The sequence below is a fragment of the Carcharhinus amblyrhynchos genome, chromosome 1 (assembly GCF_965287045.1).
Source record: "Carcharhinus amblyrhynchos chromosome 1, sCarAmb.v2.hapA, whole genome shotgun sequence".
In the NCBI taxonomy this organism is placed as follows: domain Eukaryota; kingdom Metazoa; phylum Chordata; class Chondrichthyes; order Carcharhiniformes; family Carcharhinidae; genus Carcharhinus; species Carcharhinus amblyrhynchos.
The window spans coordinates 45,250,051-45,272,261 of record NC_137324.1 but is presented as its reverse complement, the minus strand read 5'-3'; positions in this window follow the sequence as shown (position 1 = coordinate 45,272,261).

The following is a 22,211-nucleotide window of genomic DNA, read 5'->3' as shown; positions in this document are numbered from 1 at the left end:
TGTCAGTTCGGGTACGCTGAGGGAGAATTTAGCATGGCTGATGCACCTAATCAGCACATCTTTCGGACTGTGGGAGGAAACCAGAGCACCTGGAGGAAAACCACGCACACACAGGAAGAATGTGCAGACTCCGCACGGACAGTGACCCAAGCCAGGAATTGAACCCGGATCCCTGGATCAATGAGGTAGCTAACCACTGTGCCACCATACCACCCATGGAGAACATAAGAACTAGGAGCCGGAGTAGGCCATTTGACCTCTTCAGCCTGCTCCACCATTCAATAAAATCATGGCTGGTCTTTTTGTGGACTCAGCTTCACTTACCCACCTGCTCACTATAATCTTTAATTCCTTTACTGGTGAAAAATCTATTTATCTTTGACTTACAAACATTCAACAAGGTAGCTTCAACTGCTTCACTAGGCAGGGAATTCCACAGATTCACAACCCTTTAGGTAAAGAAGTTCTTCTTCAACTCAGTTCTAAATCTGCTCCCTCTTATTTTGAAGCTATGCTTCCTAGCCACAAGTGGAAACAGCCTCCCTGCTTCTATCTTATCTATTCCCTTCATTCTTCTGAATTCCAATGAGTATAGTCCTAGTCTACTCAATCTCTCCTCATAAGCCAACGCTCTCAACTCTGGAATCAACCTAATGACTCTCCTCTGACTCCCTCCATTACATCCTGTCTCAATAAAGGAGACTAAAACTGTGTACAGTTTTGGTCTCCTTACCTGAGAAAGGATATACTGGCACTGGAGGCAGGGTGCAGAAAAGATGCACTGCTGATAATGAAGTGTCAACTAGTTAGAATATTTAATTCAATGGCCAATCAGCTACAGAAAGCAAAATAAATAAAGAGAAACAAAGATGAGAAACTTTAGTACATCCCAAAACATTTGAATTTAATATTTTTAAAAGTATAGTTATTGTTGTAACGTGGAATCTTATAAAACCAAATTGAACACAGCTAGTTCTACAAAGAGCAATGAAATGATGACCAGATAATCTGATTTAGTGATATAGATTTAGGGATATCAATTGACCAGGACAGCAGGGATAAGTCCTTACACTTCTTGAGAATAGTACCATGGAATCTTTCACATCTGCCCAAAAGCTTGGATAGTGCCTTCATTTAATTTACAAATTGTACTAAATATTTTGTGCCTGTTTTATAGCCTCTGTGCTGAATGGAATAGGATAGCGGCACAATGGTTAGCATGGCTGTCCTACAGCACCAGGGACACAGATTCGATTCCCAGCTTGGGTCACTGTCAGTGCAGAGTCTGCACATTCTCCCTGTGTCTACGTGGGTTTCCTCCGGGTGCTCCGGTTTCCTCCCACAGTCCAAAAGCCATGCTTGTTAGGTGCATTGGCTATGCTAAGTTCTTGTTAGTGTATCTGAACAGGCACCAGAGTGTGGCAACCAGGGGATTTTCACAATAACTTCACTGCAAGTAAGCCTATTTGTGACACTAATGAATAAACTTACATTTAAAATTCCGGAGTGAGCTTTGCCACTTCCTGATCATTAATAAAATATCCTGAGAATGCTGCCACTTTTGCATTGGAACCCATTGGTATCTCCCGTCCCACCAGCAGGACAGGTCCAGCAGAGCTGGCAGCACAATGGTATACAATCAGAAGGCAGTTGCCCTGAGACTCCTCAACAATTTGGGCAGCACGGTAGCACAATGGTTCGCACTGCTGCTTCACAGCTCCAGGGTCCTGGGTTCAATTCTCGGCTCGGGTCACTGTCTGTTGGGAGTTTGCACATTCTCCTCACGTCTGGTGGGTTACTTCCGGGTACTCTGGTTTTCTCCCACAGCCCAAAGATGGGCGCGTTAGGTTGATTGGCTATGCTAAGAAATTGCCCCTTAGTGTCCAGCGATGCGTGGATTAGTGGGTGTATGGGGATAGGGCCTGGGTGGGATTGTGGTTAGTGCAGACTCGATGGGTCGAAGGGCCTCTTTCTGCACTGTAGGGTTCTATGATCTATGATCTAATTGTCCCTGAACCCGATGATGTCTCATGGCATCAGATTAAACACGAACAAGGAATCTTCTGTTGATTCCCATTTATCTCACCTGCCTCAACTGATGAATCAGCATCCTGCAAGTTGAACACCAGTTGGAAGAAGCACGGAGGGTGTCAAGGGCATGGAATGTACTCTGGGTGGGGGCCTTCGATGTCCATAACAAAAATTGATCTGGTAGCAGTTTTCTGCCTTTACTTAAGATTTCCATACTTTCATTGATTTTGTGTTTTCCTGCATTAAAATTCAACAGTGCAAAAATGCAGAGTGGTAATGAAAGTCCACCGGCCTATAATTCAAATGTTAGATAACTTACAAAGCAACATCACAATAAGATTGCAATCTCTCCTTCAGCTCTCACATTCCATGCATACAGAGATACTTTATTAGACGGTGTTTTACTGGCTGCCTTGTGTGGCAAAGCAGCATGCTTTCAGTAGCAGAAATGTTCCACTGTTAGAGCTACCCTGCCCCCTGCCCCCATTCCAGTCTTTAAAGACCGGCTTAGCTTCATTCCTTAGAGCTAGAGCTACAGCCACAGCACTGATCTTTGGGAGACAAAAAGTGGTTCACCTTTGACCTGGCAGGCAACGATTTCATACAGGCTGTCAGCATGATTGATTGATTTAAGGTGAGATCAAAGCAGGCAGATTCCAGAAAGTTTGTCGATAGCCTGTCATGAAAAAAAATATATACTGGATGACAAGGTCCATAATCACTGGAAACTATTGATCATGCACAAAAGGAAAGAGTAGTGGATGACAAAGCAAAGTTTGGTCTGCCTTGTATTTATTAGCTGGTGCCTATAATAAACCTTTTTCAACATTCAGTCCACACACCTCTAACTAGCTTTGCAGTACACCTAGGCATTTATTAGATACAGATTAAATGGTATTGATTCAGCTCCTCATTAACTATGGTACCTCAGGGCTGCAGGGTCCATGGCCTTGTGAGCTAGGCTAATCCACTGAGGCTTTAAGTAGTTTGCTAAACTTAATCAATAAATATGGCAGTTTGTGTCATTTATTCCACTCAATGTAAAGCAGCCATCAAATTTATAAAAAGTCTAATAGATACAGTTTAAGTGATGGTAAAAGTAATTTGTTTTGAGCTATTATATTACGATCAGGTGTATTGCACATTGTTGACTAAATTATAAATAAGGATCTCGCACATGTTTTAAATGATTGCATCATTAATGGTGTATAAGATTATGAGGGACAGAGTAATAGGAAACAGCTGTTGCCCTTGGTTGAGGGGTCAATTACAAGGGGACATAGTTTTAGGGTAAGGGTAGGATATTCAGAGGGGATTTGAGAAACTTTTTCACTCAGAGGGAGGTGGGAATCTGGAATGCACTGCCTGGGAAGGCAGTGGAGACTGGAAACCTTACAGCCTTTAAAAATATTTGGATGAGCACTTGAAATATCACAACATTCAAGGATATGAGGCAAGTACAGGAAAATTGGATTAGCAAGCCTTTAGTAGTAGGTACTGTCGGTGCGGACTCGGTGGGCTAAATGGCCTTTTCTACACTGTATGATTCTATGACTTTATGAGTTGGGATGAAGCAACAATGCCATACTCTATGGAGAAGGTTTTTTGACTGGTGCAGACGGGTGTAAATGCAGTCTTTGTTTACACTGGCATTCTGAGCCTTTTTAAAGTAAAGTTTATTTATTTATTAGTCATGAGTAAGGTGTTTATTAACACTGCAATGAAGTTACAGAGAAATTCCCATAGTCAGCACCAGTTTGGGTCAATGGACTATGGGAGGAAACCAGACTACCTGGAGGAAACCCACACAGACATGAGGAGAACATGCAAACTCCACACAGACAGTGACCCAAGCTGGGAATTGAACCCAGGTCCCTGGCACTGTGAGGAAGCAGTGCTAACCACTGTGCCACCCTATAGCAGTGCTCTTGAAGGATGGCCAGTGTACATGCCTGTTTCTGATGGGAGGCCACTTTTAATAACCTGTGATGTAACTGGGTCATTGACTGCCATCTTGAGTCAGAAATAGTACAATATGTTGCTGATGCTCAGTCTACTTTTACAAGTGTTGACTGAACTGACAAATGGTCCTGAAAAGGTACACTAGAAGCCATTTAAAATCAACTTCACTGTCTAGTTCATTAACCTTTTTCCTCAGGGTTTTTTTTAAATGTTTGTGCACTTGTAGGTTGCTTTCAAATCCCAACATTTAAATAAAGGTATTTTCCAAATCCTTTCCATGGAAGGATGACCAAAATTCCACAAACATGGCCCGAATTAGTGAACTGGTGCAGCAATAATAATCTCTCCCTCACTATCAACAAAATGGAGGAGATTGTCATCGACCTCAAGAAGCATAATGGAGAACATGCCCCTGTCTACATCAAAGGGGACAAAGTAGAAAGGGTCAAGGGTTTCAAATTTTTAGGTGTCCAAATCACCAACAACCTGGTTCCCCCCATGCTGACACTATTGTTAAGAAAGCCCACCAGTGCCTCTACTTTCTCAGAGGACTAAGGAAAGTTGGCATGTCAGCTACGACTCTCACTAACTTTTACAGATGCACCATAGAAAGCATTCTTTCTGGTTGTATCACAGCTTGGTATGGCTCCTGCTCTGCCCTAGACCACAAGGAATTACAAAAGGTCATGAACGTAGCCTAATCCATCATGCAAACCAGCCTCTTATGCATTGACTCTGTCTACACTTCCTGCTGCCTCAGAAGAGCAGCCAGCATAATTAAGGACCCCACGCACCCTGGACATTCTGTCTTCCACCTTCTTCTTTCAGGAAAAATATACAAAAGTCTGAAGTCACGTACCAACCATCTCAAGAACAGCTTCTTCCCTGCTGCAGACTTTTGACTAGACCTACCTTGCATTAAGTCGATCTTTCTCTACACCCAGCTGTGACAGTAACACTACATTCTGCACTCTCCCATTTCCTTCTCTATGAACAGTATGTTTTGTCTATATAGCGTGCAAGAAACAATACTTTTGACTGTATGTTAATACGTGACAATAATAAATCAAAATAAATCAAATCAAATTCTGCAGAAAGTGCAGGTTATGGATTGAATTCAGCTGTGATATCTCATACAAGATAGCTTGCATCCATATAACAGAGGCAATTCTCCCAGCCCACTGCACTGGGCAGAGCAAAGATTTCTGGCATCATGAGTTCCATGCTGGAAATCATCAACAAGGTAATCTGAATGTTAAAATTTTGATTTAAATCTCATTAGCCTCTCCTTCCCCACCAGAAGTGGTTCACTCCAGTGGGATTTACAATACCTCCCCACTAACTAATGTAAAAGACCTTCCAATTGGCTTCATCAAAGCTCTGTATGGAAAGAAGGGCTAAGGCCCCTAATCTGCATCTTCAATTCTCACTTGCATCAGAGTTGGGCCCTGGACACCTAGATCATTTCCTTCCTTTTTATAGCTACCACATCCTCAACGCTCCCCTTTCTTCTCAACAGAAAATGTTCCTTCCTGCCAATGGAGTGTAACTGTTTGCAATCTTTACTTGTTATCCCTTCTTCCCCACTTCAAGTCTTTGACTTTCTAAATGCAGACAGTCTTGAGTCTGGGCAGTTCTCCCACATCTCAGGGTGGAAGAGTAGAACTACTCTGCGTTTCTGGCTCTTGGCTATTTCCATTTAATTCACCGTCTGCACATCTTTGAGTTGTGCACCTCTTTGTTGACAACCTGTCTGCTTTTTCTGGACACTGTGGGATCCTTATGAGCCTTTTTGAAGAGGATGTGCGCTTCATTCCTCGAGTGGATGGAAATGTTCTTTATCTGTGGGGTCCGCCATGGTCTTGTTGGATGCACAAGTGTGGCAAATGGAACCTTCATTTCCACTTGTGTAACCATTTCAGCCAAACATTAGTTTGCTGTTTCATTCTCAAATTGTTTGGCAAGCTTATGAATTTTTTCATTCAACCCAATGGTTCTTAGTACATTTGAGACATCCAGTGCTTTGTCTTCTATTAGTTCCTTGTGCTTCAGTGTCAGATTAATATGTTCCAGTCTTATTTCTGCCTTTTCTCTAGTTGCAGCAGGTCTTTGTCCTCATTTTCATTAAACTGATTTTTCCGCTTTTCAGTCTGCTTCTTGTAGCTTTGTGCTGAGATGGTGGCTTTAAGAAATGTATTAATTTCATGTTCCTTGTAAAGGGTATGTTTAAAATTCAGCTTTGTTTTACATGGTGCTGATTTGTCTGGGCACCACAGCAGCTCACATGTTGAGAATGCAGGTGAATGATTGAATTTAGCTCAGGGTGTGTTTGTTTTAATGCATTTTTGTCTATTTAAGAACATAAGAAATAGGAGCAGGAGTAGGCCATCTAGCCCATCAAGCCTGCTCCACCATTCAATAAGATCATGGCTGATCTGAAGTGGATCAGTTCCACTTTCCTGCTCTCTCCCCATAACCCTTAATTCCCTTGTCTGTCAAAAACCTATCTATCCGTGACTTAAATATATTTAGCGAGGTAGCCTCCACCATTTCAACGGGCAGAGAATTCCAGAGATTCACTACCCTTTGAGTGAAGAAGTTCCTCCTCAACTCTGATCTAAACTGCCCTCCCCCCTTATCTTGAGGCTGTGCCCTCTAGTCCTGCTCTCCTTTCTAAGCAGGAAGAATCTCTCTACCTCTATCCTATCCATCCCTTTCACGTCTCCATAAGATCCCCCCTCATCCTTCTAAACTCCAACGAGTACAGACCCAGTCTATTCTGGTTTTTCCCTTGGGGTATCAGAGTAGGGTTTTGATTAGGTTAATTGACAGGGGCGTGTGCTTAAAGGAAGGAGCTAATCTTACAGGGAAAAGCAGGCAGTTACTGCCAGTTTCTGAAAGAAGCAAGAGGTTCCTTTCTCTCTCTACAGGTTGCTGTTTGGGACTATCAGAAGATGGTGTCTCTTTCTCTCTCTTCAGACATATTCAAAAGCTCTAGGACAGTTACTAAGTATAAGCATATGAGCCTGTGTATTGATAATTGATCTTGAAGAGCAGTTTAAGTCTATAAGAGGGATATTGCTTGAATTGGAACCAATAGGTTAGCTTTTAAGAATTTTATCTTGTCATGTTTAGGTATTTCAATTGGCAAGAGTTAAGCTAATTCATTTATCATAGCTAAGCTGTATTGATAAATACAGTTTGTTTTGATAAAATCTTCCGAATTTGTCAATAGAATCAGACCTTGAGTGAAACAACTTATCTTCACACTAATGTCAAAATAGAAAAAACTGTTGGGGTCTAGTCAAGCCTCATAGCACACTTTAAGGTTTCTGATCTAAACATTAGCAGCTTTTGGTTTCCTCCTGGAATATGGAACATTGCTGTGTCTTCTCTGTGAACTGGTTCTTCAATTTGTTCAGAGTGACATTAAATTCATTTTGCTTCTCTTCCAGTGGAACAAACTTTGTCCTGAGGGATTTGTGTAGCATGTGAAAGCCTTTCAACAGGTTTTCATTTTCTTTGTGAAGCTCACTTGCTTCATCTTGAGTTTTCCTATAATTCAGTTGAGTCTCTTCGAGCCTATCCTGGTGTGCTTCAATTCTGTTATTTGTTGACAGTCCTCATTTCTTCATGTTTCTGAATGGTCACACATTTCTTTTGTGTTTGATATTGAAAGACAGTGAACTGTTCTTTCAACTATTTGTTTTCTTGGTGACATCTTGCCATCTCACTCTGGGCTTCAGTCCATAGTGTACAGTTCTGGTCACCCTATTTTAGAAAGGATATTATTAAACTAGAAAGAGTGCAGGAATGATATACTAGGATGCTACCGGGACTTGATGGTTTGAGTTATAAGGAGAGGCTGGATAGACTGGGACTTTTTCCTCTGGAGCAGAGGTGGATGAGAGGTGATCTTATAGTGATCTATAAAATAATCAGGGGCATAGATCAGCTAGATAATCAATATCTTTTCCCAAAGGTAAGAGAGTCTAAAACTAGAGAGCATAGGTTTAAGGTAAGAGGGAAGAGATATAAAAGGGTTCAGAGGGGCAATTTTTTTCATGCAGAGGTAGTAGTAGAGACAGGTACAATTTTGTCTTTTAAAAAGCATTTAGACATGGGTAAGATGGGCATAGAGGGATATGGGCCAAATGAGGGCAATTGGGACTAGTTTAGGGGTTTAAAAAAAGGCAGCATGGACAAGTCGGGCCAAAGACTTTTTCCAAGCTGTAAACCTTTATAACTTTGTTGCTACTGATATTTCCAACTAATTTTTTCAGAAATGATAGTTAATGTTCTTTTTAGCTATTTGTGTTTTTCCATGGTTACATGTTGATTCTACATGGAAGTTTTCCAGATCATAACTCCTCCATGTGCCTTTTCTGCCCATTGTTTGTTATTTAAAAAATAACTTACAGTGCAACAATAATTTAATGAAGAGAGGAGAAAAATATATAAAAGAAAAATATATAAAAGAAGTAAGACAAAGGAGAAAAGGGGAAAAGAATTAAAAAGGCCTAAAAAGAAACTCAACAACAATCTTATGACAGATATAGTTGCATTACATGTACAGCATATACAACGCAATTAGGGTAAGTTATTAAAAGTTTATTTATTAGTCACAGGTAAGGCTTACATGAACACTGCAATGAAGTTACTGTGAAATTCCTCTAGTTGCCACAGTTTGGCACCTGTTTGGGTCAATGCACCCACCAACTTGTCTTTCAGATTGTGGGAGGAAACCGAAACACCCGGAGGAAACCCACACAGACACAGGGAGAATGTGCAAACTCCACATAGACAGTGGCCCAAGCCAGGAATCAAACCCAGGTCCCTGGCGCTGTGAGGCAGCAGTGCAAACCACTGTGCTACCATGCTGTCCATGAAAACAGAGGGCTGTAGTTCTTCAAGATAATCACAGAATCACAGACTACTACAGTGCAGAAGAGGCCTTTTGGCTCTTTGACCCATCAAGGAAAGGTTGCCAGGCTATATGAAATCCACCCATGGAGCCTCTTTTAGTGTACTTCATTTTTTCTCAAGTTTGATATTCTTGATAAGCTCACATATTCAATTAAGAAAATAGGATGGGGCATCAGTCTGAATTTTTGTAAGACATGCCATGTTTTCCACCACAAAGAGCGCTGTAACAGGGGAAGGTTCAATCATAGAATCCCTACAGTGCAGAAGAGGCAATTCAGATTACTGTCTATGTGAGGATTGCACATTCTCCCTGTGTCTGCATGGGTTTCCTCCGGGTGCTCCGGGTTACTTCCCACAGTCCAAAGATGTGCATGTTGGATTGATTGGCCATGCTAAATTTCTCCTTAGCATTAGGGGAACTAGCTAGGGTAAATGCATGGGGTTACTAACATCTAATATAGGTATTAGCAGATAATAATAAAACTGAAAATTTGGCAATGCCAAGCCACTTAAATGTTGGATCTTTGTAGAAAAATGTTATGAATTCTGAGTGCTTTTTTATTCCAAGTAAAGGAAGAGATTGATTGGGCTATTGCAGCTAAGGAGATAACAATGCAATGTACAGAATTAGAATCGTACTGTGCAGAAGGAGGCCTATCGATCTATCGAGTCTGCGCGATTACAATCCCACCCTGACCCTATTTCCGTAACCCCATGTATTTACCCTAGCTGGTCCCTCTGACACTAAGGGGCATTTTAGCATGGCCAATCGAGCTAACCCGCACATCTTTCGACTGTGGGAAGAAACCGGAGCACCCAGAGGAAACCCACGCAGACACAGGGAAAATGTGCAAACTCCGCAAAGACAGTGACCCGAGGCCTGGAATCAAAACCAGATCCCTGATGCTGTGAGGCAGCAGTGTTAACCATTGTGTCACTGTGCCGCCCCTATAACTAATTATAGAAAGTTTGGAAAAATATTAATCTTTACAGAATTTGTTCTGCTTCAAACAGTCCATCAAAGGGTCAAAGTTGAGTTTAAAAAGCTTCCCTCGGGACCGAGTAATCAAAATTCCTGAATATTTAAAAATGTTCACTGCAATTGAAACCCTGGGTGGGTTGCGGGGGTGCGGGGGTGGGGGGAGGGTAGCAGATAATGCTTAGCAATAGAGTTAATAGGATAAGTTTCATTTGTTTGCAAATTGATTTTAAAACCTCACATGTGACCAAATCACTCAAGAATAGAGAAAACATGTGGCAGAGATGAACAGGAGAAAAAAGGAGTATTGTCTTGCTGATGGGTATAGGAAACACCATGAGTTTGCCAACCCCCATATATCCAAAAAAGAAGTGATGGCTGAGGCTGATCTTGATATTGGAACAGATTTTGTGCATGAATGATCTAAATTTGGGCTAAGGACACTGTTAAAGTCTCCACTGAGAAGTAAGTTACATGAGTCTAAATCAGGTACAGAAAGTAAGTGGTTTGAAATGATACGATGATTGTTACATTTGGGTGCTTATACATTAGCTAGCGTTAATGGACAATTGAAAAGTCTGCCTTGCACTGTAACATAGCAGCCATTAGGGTCAGCTATAACCTGAGAGTGAACAAAAGAAATGTCTTTCTTGACTAGAATTGCTGCACCTTTACTTGATCATGAAAATTAGAATGAAACATCTGCTTGGCGCAACCCTTCCACATTCAAAAATAATCAGATAAACGTAAATGAGTTTCACGCAGGAAAGCAATGCCTATTTTCAAACGATGTAAATAAGAGAGAACTTCATTTATTTTAACTGAGTGGTTTAGACCTTTCACATTCCTGGCGGTAAAATGAATTGGACAACCATCCTGTGAGGGTATAATATCGATGGATGTCATGTTCATAAAAGTGTATCAAAGAATATGGTCCCCACAGGTCAACCATTAACACACAGGGCATAAAAATTATTACTAATGAGGCCTAAGATTCAGCCTGAAATCACAGCGGCACTGTCAGTTTTAGACAGTGGAACCAACACTTTGCCATTTTTTGGAAAGACTTCGCCCTATATGTGTATTTGGAAAAGAATAAGGAAAAGAAAAAGAAATGAAGAAAATTGAGAGGAAAAAAAGGGAAGACAGTAGCTTCTGTCACCTTCTCATACAAGGTGAATGTTACCCCTCACAGCTATTGTACAAATACAGTGACACCCCTCACAGCCACTGTACAAACACAGTGACACCCCTCACAGCCACTGTACAGTGACACCCCTCACAGCTACTGTACAAACACAGTGACGCCCCTCACAGCTACTGTACACAGTGACACCCCTCACAGCTACTGTACAAACACAGTGACACCCCTCACAGCCACTGTACAAACACAGTGACACCCCTCACAGCCACTGTACAAACACAGTGACACCCCTCACAGCTACTGTACAAACAGTGACACCCCTCACAGCCACTGTACAAACACAGTGACACCCCTCACAGCCACTGTACAAACACAGTGACACCCCTCACAGCCACTGTACAAACACAGTGACACCCCTCACAGCCACTGTACAAACAGTGACACCCCTCACAGCTACTGTACAAACACAGTGACGCCCCTCACAGCTACTGTACAAACACAGTGACACCCCTCACAGCCACTGTACAAACAGTGACACCCCTCACAGCTACTGTACAAACAGTGACGCCCCTCACAGTTATTGTTCAGTGACACCCCTCACAGCTACTGTACAAAGTGACACCCCTCACAGCCACTGTACAAACACAGTGACACCCCTCACAGCCACTGTACAAACACAGTGACACCCCTCACAGCTACTGTACAAACACAGTGACACCCCTCACAGTTATTGTTCAGTGACACCCCTCACAGCTACTGTACAAACACAGTGACGCCCCTCACAGCTACTGTACAAACACAGTGACACCCCTCACAGCCACTGTACAAACAGTGACACCCCTCACAGCCACTGTACAGTGACACCCCTCACAGCTACTGTACAAACACAGTGACGCCCCTCACAGCCACTGTACAAACAGTGACACCCCTCACAGCCACTGTACAAACAGTGACACCCCTCACAGCTACTGTACAAACACAGTGACACCCCTCACAGCCACTGTACAAACAGTGACACCCCTCACAGCCACTGTACAGTGACACCCCTCACAGCTACTGTACAAACACAGTGACGCCCCTCACAGCTACTGTACAAACAGTGACACCCCTCACAGCCACTGTACAAACAGTGACACCCCTCACAGCCACTGTACAGTGACACCCCTCACAGCCACTGTACAAACACAGTGACACCCCTCACAGCCACTGTACAAACACAGTGACGCCCCTCACAGCCACTGTACAAACACAGTGACGCCCCTCACAGCCACTGTACAAACACAGTGACGCCCCTCACAGCCACTGTACAAACACAGTGACGCCCCTCACAGCCACTGTACAAACACAGTGACGCCCCTCACAGCCACTGTACAAACACAGTGACGCCCCTCACAGCCACTGTACAAACACAGTGACGCCCCTCACAGCCACTGTACAAACACAGTGACGCCCCTCACAGCCACTGTACAAACACAGTGACGCCCCTCACAGCCACTGTACAAACACAGTGACGCCCCTCACAGCCACTGTACAAACACAGTGACGCCCCTCACAGCCACTGTACAAACACAGTGACGCCCCTCACAGCCACTGTACAAACACAGTGACGCCCCTCACAGCCACTGTACAAACACAGTGACGCCCCTCACAGCCACTGTACAAACACAGTGACGCCCCTCACAGCCACTGTACAAACACAGTGACGCCCCTCACAGCCACTGTACAAACACAGTGACGCCCCTCACAGCCACTGTACAAACACAGTGACGCCCCTCACAGCCACTGTACAAACACAGTGACGCCCCTCACAGCCACTGTACAAACACAGTGACGCCCCTCACAGCCACTGTACAAACACAGTGACGCCCCTCACAGCCACTGTACAAACACAGTGACGCCCCTCACAGCCACTGTACAAACACAGTGACACCCCTCACAGCCACTGTACAAACACAGTGACACCCCTCACAGCCACTGTACAAACACAGTGACACCCCTCACAGCCACTGTACAAACACAGTGACACCCCTCACAGCCACTGTACAAACACAGTGACACCCCTCACAGCCACTGTACAAACACAGTGACACCCCTCACAGCCACTGTACAAACACAGTGACACCCCTCACAGCCACTGTACAAACACAGTGACGCCCCTCACAGCCACTGTACAAACACAGTGACGCCCCTCACAGCTACTGTACAAACACAGTGACGCCCCTCACAGCTACTATACAAACACAGTGACACCCCTCACAGCCACTGTACAAACAGTGACACCCCTCACAGCCACTGTACAAACACAGTGACGCCCCTCACAGCTACTGTACAAACACAGTGACACCCCTCACAGCTACTGTACAAACACAGTGACACTCCTCACAGCCACTGTACAAACAGTGACACCCCTCACAGCCACTGTACAAACAGTGACACCCCTCACAGCCACTGTACAGTGACACCCCTCACAGCTACTGTACAAACACAGTGACGCCCCTCACAGCTACTGTACAAACACAGTGACACCCCTCACAGCTACTGTACAAACAGTGACACCCCTCACAGCCACTGTACAAACACAGTGACGCCCCTCACAGCCACTGTACAAACAGTGACACCCCTCACAGCTACTGTACAAACAGTGACGCCCCTCACAGCTACTGTACAAACAGTGACACCCCTCACAGCCACTGTACAAACACAGTGACACCCCTCACAGCCACTGTACAAACAGTGACACCCCTCACAGCCACTGTACAGTGACACCCCTCACAGCTACTGTACAAACACAGTGACGCCCCTCACAGCTACTGTACAAACAGTGACACCCCTCACAGCCACTGTACAAACAGTGACACCCCTCACAGCCACTGTACAGTGACACCCCTCACAGCCACTGTACAAACACAGTGACACCCCTCACAGCCACTGTACAAACACAGTGACACCCCTCACAGCCACTGTACAAACACAGTGACGCCCCTCACAGCCACTGTACAAACACAGTGACGCCCCTCACAGCCACTGTACAAACACAGTGACGCCCCTCACAGCCACTGTACAAACACAGTGACGCCCCTCACAGCCACTGTACAAACACAGTGACGCCCCTCACAGCCACTGTACAAACACAGTGACGCCCCTCACAGCCACTGTACAAACACAGTGACGCCCCTCACAGCCACTGTACAAACACAGTGACGCCCCTCACAGCCACTGTACAAACACAGTGACGCCCCTCACAGCCACTGTACAAACACAGTGACGCCCCTCACAGCCACTGTACAAACACAGTGACGCCCCTCACAGCCACTGTACAAACACAGTGACGCCCCTCACAGCCACTGTACAAACACAGTGACGCCCCTCACAGCCACTGTACAAACACAGTGACGCCCCTCACAGCCACTGTACAAACACAGTGACGCCCCTCACAGCCACTGTACAAACACAGTGACGCCCCTCACAGCCACTGTACAAACACAGTGACGCCCCTCACAGCCACTGTACAAACACAGTGACGCCCCTCACAGCCACTGTACAAACACAGTGACGCCCCTCACAGCCACTGTACAAACACAGTGACACCCCTCACAGCCACTGTACAAACACAGTGACACCCCTCACAGCCACTGTACAAACACAGTGACACCCCTCACAGCCACTGTACAAACACAGTGACACCCCTCACAGCCACTGTACAAACACAGTGACACCCCTCACAGCCACTGTACAAACACAGTGACACCCCTCACAGCCACTGTACAAACACAGTGACACCCCTCACAGCCACTGTACAAACACAGTGACGCCCCTCACAGCCACTGTACAAACACAGTGACGCCCCTCACAGCTACTGTACAAACACAGTGACGCCCCTCACAGCTACTATACAAACACAGTGACACCCCTCACAGCCACTGTACAAACAGTGACACCCCTCACAGCCACTGTACAAACACAGTGACGCCCCTCACAGCTACTGTACAAACACAGTGACACCCCTCACAGCTACTGTACAAACACAGTGACACCCCTCACAGCCACTGTACAAACAGTGACACCCCTCACAGCCACTGTACAAACAGTGACACCCCTCACAGCCACTGTACAGTGACACCCCTCACAGCTACTGTACAAACACAGTGACGCCCCTCACAGCTACTGTACAAACACAGTGACACCCCTCACAGCTACTGTACAAACAGTGACACCCCTCACAGCCACTGTACAAACACAGTGACGCCCCTCACAGCCACTGTACAAACAGTGACACCCCTCACAGCTACTGTACAAACAGTGACGCCCCTCACAGCCACTGTACAAACACAGTGACACCCCTCACAGCCACTGTACAAACACAGTGACACCCCTCACAGCCACTGTACAAACACAGTGACGCCCCTCACAGCCACTGCACAAACACAGTGACACCCCTCACAGCCACTGTACAAACACAGTGACACCCCTCACAGCTACTGTACAAACACAGTGACACCCCTCACAGCTACTGTACAAACACAGTGACACCCCTCACAGCCACTGTACAAACACAGTGACACCCCTCACAGCCACTGTACAAACACAGTGACACCCCTCACAGCCACTGTACAAACACAGTGACGCCCCTCACAGCTACTGTACAAACACAGTGACACCCCTCACAGCTACTGTACAAACACAGTGACGCCCCTCACAGCCACTGTACAAACAGTGACACCCCTCACAGCCACTGTACAAACAGTGACACCCCTCACAGCCACTGTACAGTGACACCCCTCACAGCTACTGTACAAACACAGTGACGCCCCTCACAGCTACTGTACAGTGACACCCCTCACAGCCACTGTACAAACACAGTGACACCCCTCACAGCCACTGTACAAACACAGTGACGCCCCTCACAGCCACTGTACAAACACAGTGACGCCCCTCACAGCCACTGTACAAACACAGTGACGCCCCTCACAGCCACTGTACAAACACAGTGACGCCCCTCACAGCTACTGTACAAACACAGTGACACCCCTCACAGCTACTGTACAAACACAGTGACACCCCTCACAGCCACTGTACAAACACAGTGACACCCCTCACAGCCACTGTACAAACACAGTGACACCCCTCACAGCCACTGTACAAACACAGTGACACCCCTCACAGCCACTGTACAAACACAGTGACACCCCTCACAGCCACTGTACAAACACAGTGACACCCCTCACAGCCACTGTACAAACACAGTGACACCCCTCACAGCCACTGTACAAACACAGTGACACCCCTCACAGCTACTGTACAAACACAGTGACACCCCTCACAGCCACTGTACAAACACAGTGACACCCCTCACAGCCACTGTACAAACACAGTGACACCCCTCACAGCCACTGTACAAACACCGTGACACCCCTCACAGCCACTGTACAAACACCGTGACACCCCTCACAGCCACTGTACAAACACAGTGACACCCCTCACAGCCACTGTACAAACACAGTGACACCCCTCACAGCCACTGTACAAACACAGTGACACCCCTCACAGCCACTGCACAAACACAGTGACACCCCTCACAGCTACTGTACAGTGACACCCCTCACAGCTACTGTACAAACACAGTGACACCCCTCACAGCCACTGTACAAACACAGTGACACCCCTCACAGCTACTGTACAGTGACACCCCTCACAGCCACTGTACAGTGACACCCCTCACAGCCACTGTACAAACAGTGACACCCCTCACAGTTATTGTTCAGTGACACCCCTCACAGCTACTGTACAAACACAGTGACACCCCTCTCAGCTACTGTACAAAGTGACACCCCTCACAGCTACTGTACAAAGTGACACCCCTCACAGCTACTGTACAAACACAGTGACGCCCCTCACAGCCACTGTACAAACAGTGACACCCCTCACAGCCACTGTACAAACAGTGACGCCCCTCACAGCTACTGTACAAACACAGTGACACCCCTCACAGCTACTGTACAAACACAGTGACACCCCTCACAGCTACTGTACAAAGTGACACCCCTCACAGCTACTGTACAAACACAGTGACGCCCCTCACAGCCACTGTACAAACACAGTGACACCCCTCACAGCCACTGTACAAACACAGTGACACCCCTCACAGCTAGTGTACAAACACAGTGACACCCCTCACAGCCACTGTACAAACACAGTGACACCCCTCACAGCCACTGCACAAACAGTGACACCCCTCACAGCTACTGTACAGTGACACTCCTCACAGCTACTGTACAAACACAGTGACACCCCTCACAGCCACTGTACAAACACAGTGACACCCCTCACAGCTACTGTACAGTGACACCCCTCACAGCCACTGTACAGTGACACCCCTCACAGCCACTGTACAAACAGTGACACCCCTCACAGTTATTGTTCAGTGACACCCCTCACAGCTACTGTACAAACACAGTGACACCCCTCTCAGCTACTGTACAAAGTGACACCCCTCACAGCTACTGTACAAAGTGACACCCCTCACAGCTACTGTACAAACACAGTGACGCCCCTCACAGCTACTGTACAAACACAGTGACGCCCCTCACAGACACTGTACAAACAGTGACACCCCTCACAGCCACTGTACAAACAGTGACGCCCCTCACAGCTACTGTACAAACACAGTGACACCCCTCACAGCCACTGTACAAACACAGTGACACCCCTCACAGCCACTGTACAAACACAGTGACACCCCTCACAGCTACTGTACAAACACAGTGACACCCCTCACAGCCACTGTACAAACACAGTGACACCCCTCACAGCCACTGTACAAACACAGTGACACCCCTCACAGCTACTGTACAAACACAGTGACACCCCTCACAGCCACTGTATAAACACAGTGACACCCCTCACAGCCACTGTATAAACACAGTGACACCCCTCACAGCCACTGTATAAACACAGTGACACCCCTCACAGCCACTGTACAAACACAGTGACACCCCTCACAGCCACTGTACAAACACAGTGACACCCCTCACAGCTACTGTACAAAGTGACACCCCTCACAGCTACTGTACAAACACAGTGACGCCCCTCACAGCCACTGTACAAACACAGTGACACCCCTCACAGCCACTGTACAAACACAGTGACACCCCTCACAGCTACTGTACAAACACAGTGACACCCCTCACAGCCACTGTACAAACACAGTGACACCCCTCACAGCTACTGTACAAACACAGTGACACCCCTCACAGCTACTGTACAAAGTGACACCCCTCACAGCTACTGTACAAACACAGTGACGCCCCTCACAGCCACTGTACAAACACAGTGACACCCCTCACAGCCACTGTACAAACAGTGACGCCCCTCACAGCTACTGTACAAACACAGTGACACCCCTCACAGCTACTGTACAAACACAGTGACACCCCTCACAGCTACTGTACAAAGTGACACCCCTCACAGCTACTGTACAAACACAGTGACGCCCCTCACAGCCACTGTACAAACACAGTGACACCCCTCACAGCCACTGTACAAACACAGTGACACCCCTCACAGCCACTGTACAAACACAGTGACACCCCTCACAGCCACTGTACAAACACAGTGACACCCCTCACAGCTACTGTACAAACACAGTGACACCCCTCACAGCCACTGTACAAACACAGTGACACCCCTCACAGCTACTGTACAAACAGTGACACCCCTCACAGCTACTGTACAAACACAGTGACACCCCTCACAGCTACTGTACAAACACAGTGACACCCCTCACAGCTACTGTACAAACACAGTGACACCCCTCACAGCCACTGTACAAACACAGTGACACCCCTCACAGCCACTGTACAAACAGTGACGCCCCTCACAGCCACTGCACAAACACAGTGACACCCCTCACAGCCACTGTACAAACACAGTGACACCCCTCACAGCCACTGTACAAACACAGTGACACCCCTCACAGCCACTGTACAAACACAGTGACACCCCTCACAGCCACTGTACAAACACAGTGACACCCCTCACAGCCACTGTACAAACACAGTGACACCCCTCACAGCCACTGTACAAACACAGTGACACCCCTCACAGCCACTGTACAAACACAGTGACACCCCTCACAGCTACTGTACAAACACAGTGACGCCCCTCACAGCCACTGTACAAATACGGTGACACCCCTCACAGCTACTGTACAAACACAGTGACACCCCTCACAGCCACTGTACAAACACAGTGACACCCCTCACAGCCACTGTACAAACACAGTGACGCCCCTCACAGCCACTGTACAAACACAGTGACACCCCTCACAGCTACAGTACAGTGACACCCCTCACAGTTATTGTACAAAACAGTGACACCCCTCACAGCTACTGTACAAACGCGAATGAATCTCTATTCCACCATCTCCTTACTAGTGGCATGAAGTCTCAGGAACTCTGGGTGACCAGGGCAATGCTAACTACTCATTGATACAACTTCAGAAATACACATGGGAACTGAGCTGCTAGTTTGTGTTACAGTGCAAACAACCATTTAATGCACATTTTTCACTTAAATCCTTAGTGTTTTTTTTAACGTTTCACTCCAGATTCCAGTTGTTTTCTTTTTTGTAACTTATAGCAATTCCTAAAAGAACAGCAAGGGAGACCCCTGCTGACCAACGTTGTAATATTATAACTGGCACAGTTAACTGTGTCTAATGTTACCCTTCGGCCTATTTTGGAGATTAAAGCCAAAGTGCTGTTAGATAAGTCTGATAATAGTCTGATTATAGCTGGTTAGTTAATGCAATTTAAAGCTGGCTGTAATGGTAGGGGTAGGGAAAGTCAATAACTGTGCCACAAAGGATCTTATCAAGACCCAGTGCATCTAGATGGTAACATTTAAAGTTATTTTAAAAGGAAAGCTTAGTTTAAGATATATACCGGAATTTTATTGCCTCATCCGCCCAAGGCTCGTAAAATCCCGTCCAAGGCCAACAGAGAATGCCGCTCTGGTAAAATTCTGGCCAAAGCCTTCACAACATTCCATAACAAGTGGCTAAAGCAGCTATTAAAAACAAACGCAATGTTTTTAGTTTGTATTTTTTTACAATTCTTTTTGGGAAACAAGTTTCAGCAGTTGAAGGGAGCACCAGCCTAGTAACATCCATGGCCTCTAACTTAGAAACTTTTTGGTTTGAACAAAATCAAAGGTAATCCATTTTGTTTGCAGGACGTGACCTCTCAGGATGTGCGTGTCTGCGTCATTTCCTGTAAACTCAACATCAGAAGTATTACTTGCAGAAGGAAGTCCTGTGCTCAACTCCATTATTTCATCCAAAAATAGTGCAAGCGCAATTAGACAAATAGAAGGGGCAGATTTATGCAAAGTCCTAAAACTAACAATGGGACACACAGCTACACACAATACCACGCATCAATGTGCATGTGTCAGAGAAAAGTTCATCTTGAGCAATACTACTACCTAATATTGACAAGTCAACTAACAAAAAAAACTAGCCCATTTATGACTGTTGATCGTATTAATATTAGTTATATTAGTGGCATGAGAAGCCCCAGCCTATAATTTTAGCATGGATGTTAATCCTCTTTACATGGATCTACTGGACAATGATCAGGGCAATGCCACACAATGTTTTGCAATTATCAACACAATAAGGATGCAGGAGTAGCATGGATGGCAAGATGGCACAGTGGTTAGCATTGCTGCCTCACAGTGCCAGGGACCTGGGTTCGATTCAACCTTGGGTGACTGTGTGGAGTTTGCACGTTCTCCCTATGTTTGCTCTTTCAGAGAGTCAGTGCAGACTCGATGGGCTGAATGGCCTTCTCCTGCACTGTAGGGATTCTGCGGAGGTCAGATTCAGTAATACTCAAAGGTCTCCTAAAACCATTCTGTTCAATGGAGTGTATGGGAGAGAATATTTAGAACTTACAAAGAAGGAGAAATAGAAATTAAATGAATAATTGTCATATCGATTCACAGAAGAGAAGGTTGTAGCTTTAAAACATGCAAAATGCATATCTTTCCTTCAAGGTTTGAATGAATTATATACTTGTCTTCTTGTTCCCATATGATAGAAACAATCCCTCTTCACACTCAAAATGTTGTAATTTCATCGACTGCATTTCTTTCAGTTCTACATGTGACTGGTAGATGGATAAATTGGCTAGGACTTTCCTGCCCTGCCGAGAAGGATCCTACCGTGGCAGATGTGTCATGCCAGCCAAAAGTCCACTGGCTTTGGTGAGACTGGAGAATTTGGGCCATTGAAACTCAACACCTAACCGCACTGCAGCAGAGAAACGTGGCACCCTGCATGTGCATTCTCAGAACAATTAATTCAATGTTTTATGAATAAAATAACAATATAAAAAATATTCTTCACGATTTATGTAATTTAAATGCAATAGAAACCATCACAACCTCAACTGCAAAATCCGGGTTATGAAATTTAAGCTGGAAAGGATGTTGTGAAAGAATGCTTGGGTGTAATTTGATGCTTTCCCTCCTTTATGCCCATTGAAGCCAGGGCCCATGTACCATACAGAAATGAAAAGGGGGAGGTTGGAGGTGACTTTGCGGAGGAGGGAATGGAAGGCATTGCTGAAGATATGCTGGCTCTATTTGAATATTTACAAGTGAAAACATGCAAGGAAAGAGAGGCGATGGACTATAGTGGTTCAGGAAGACAGCTCACCACCATCCTTTCAAGAACAAATAGGGATGGTAATAAATATTGGCCTAGCTAGGGACACCCACATCCCATGAGTGACTTTTTTTAAAAAATGAGGCATCTGCAGAGAATTGCTTGGTGGCAAAAGAGAGACGAAGTTGAAGCATTTCTGATGACCAGTATTCCAATGTTTTCTAACCTGCCTTTCATTATGCACCCCTCTTAAACCGGAGCCCATTCCAAACTTTAACTAGCACCAAATTCTGCATACCCATCACCTTTATACTCACTGGTGGCTCCTGAACTCAATTTTAAAACATTCATTTTTATTTTTCTAGTCTTTCCATGATCTTGTCCCTTCCTCCTCCACAGGATCATTACAATGCAAAAGGTGGCCATTCTGCCTATTACGTCTGCACTCACTCTCCAGTTGAGCAATTCACCTAATTCCAGTTCCCTGCCTTCTCCCCGTA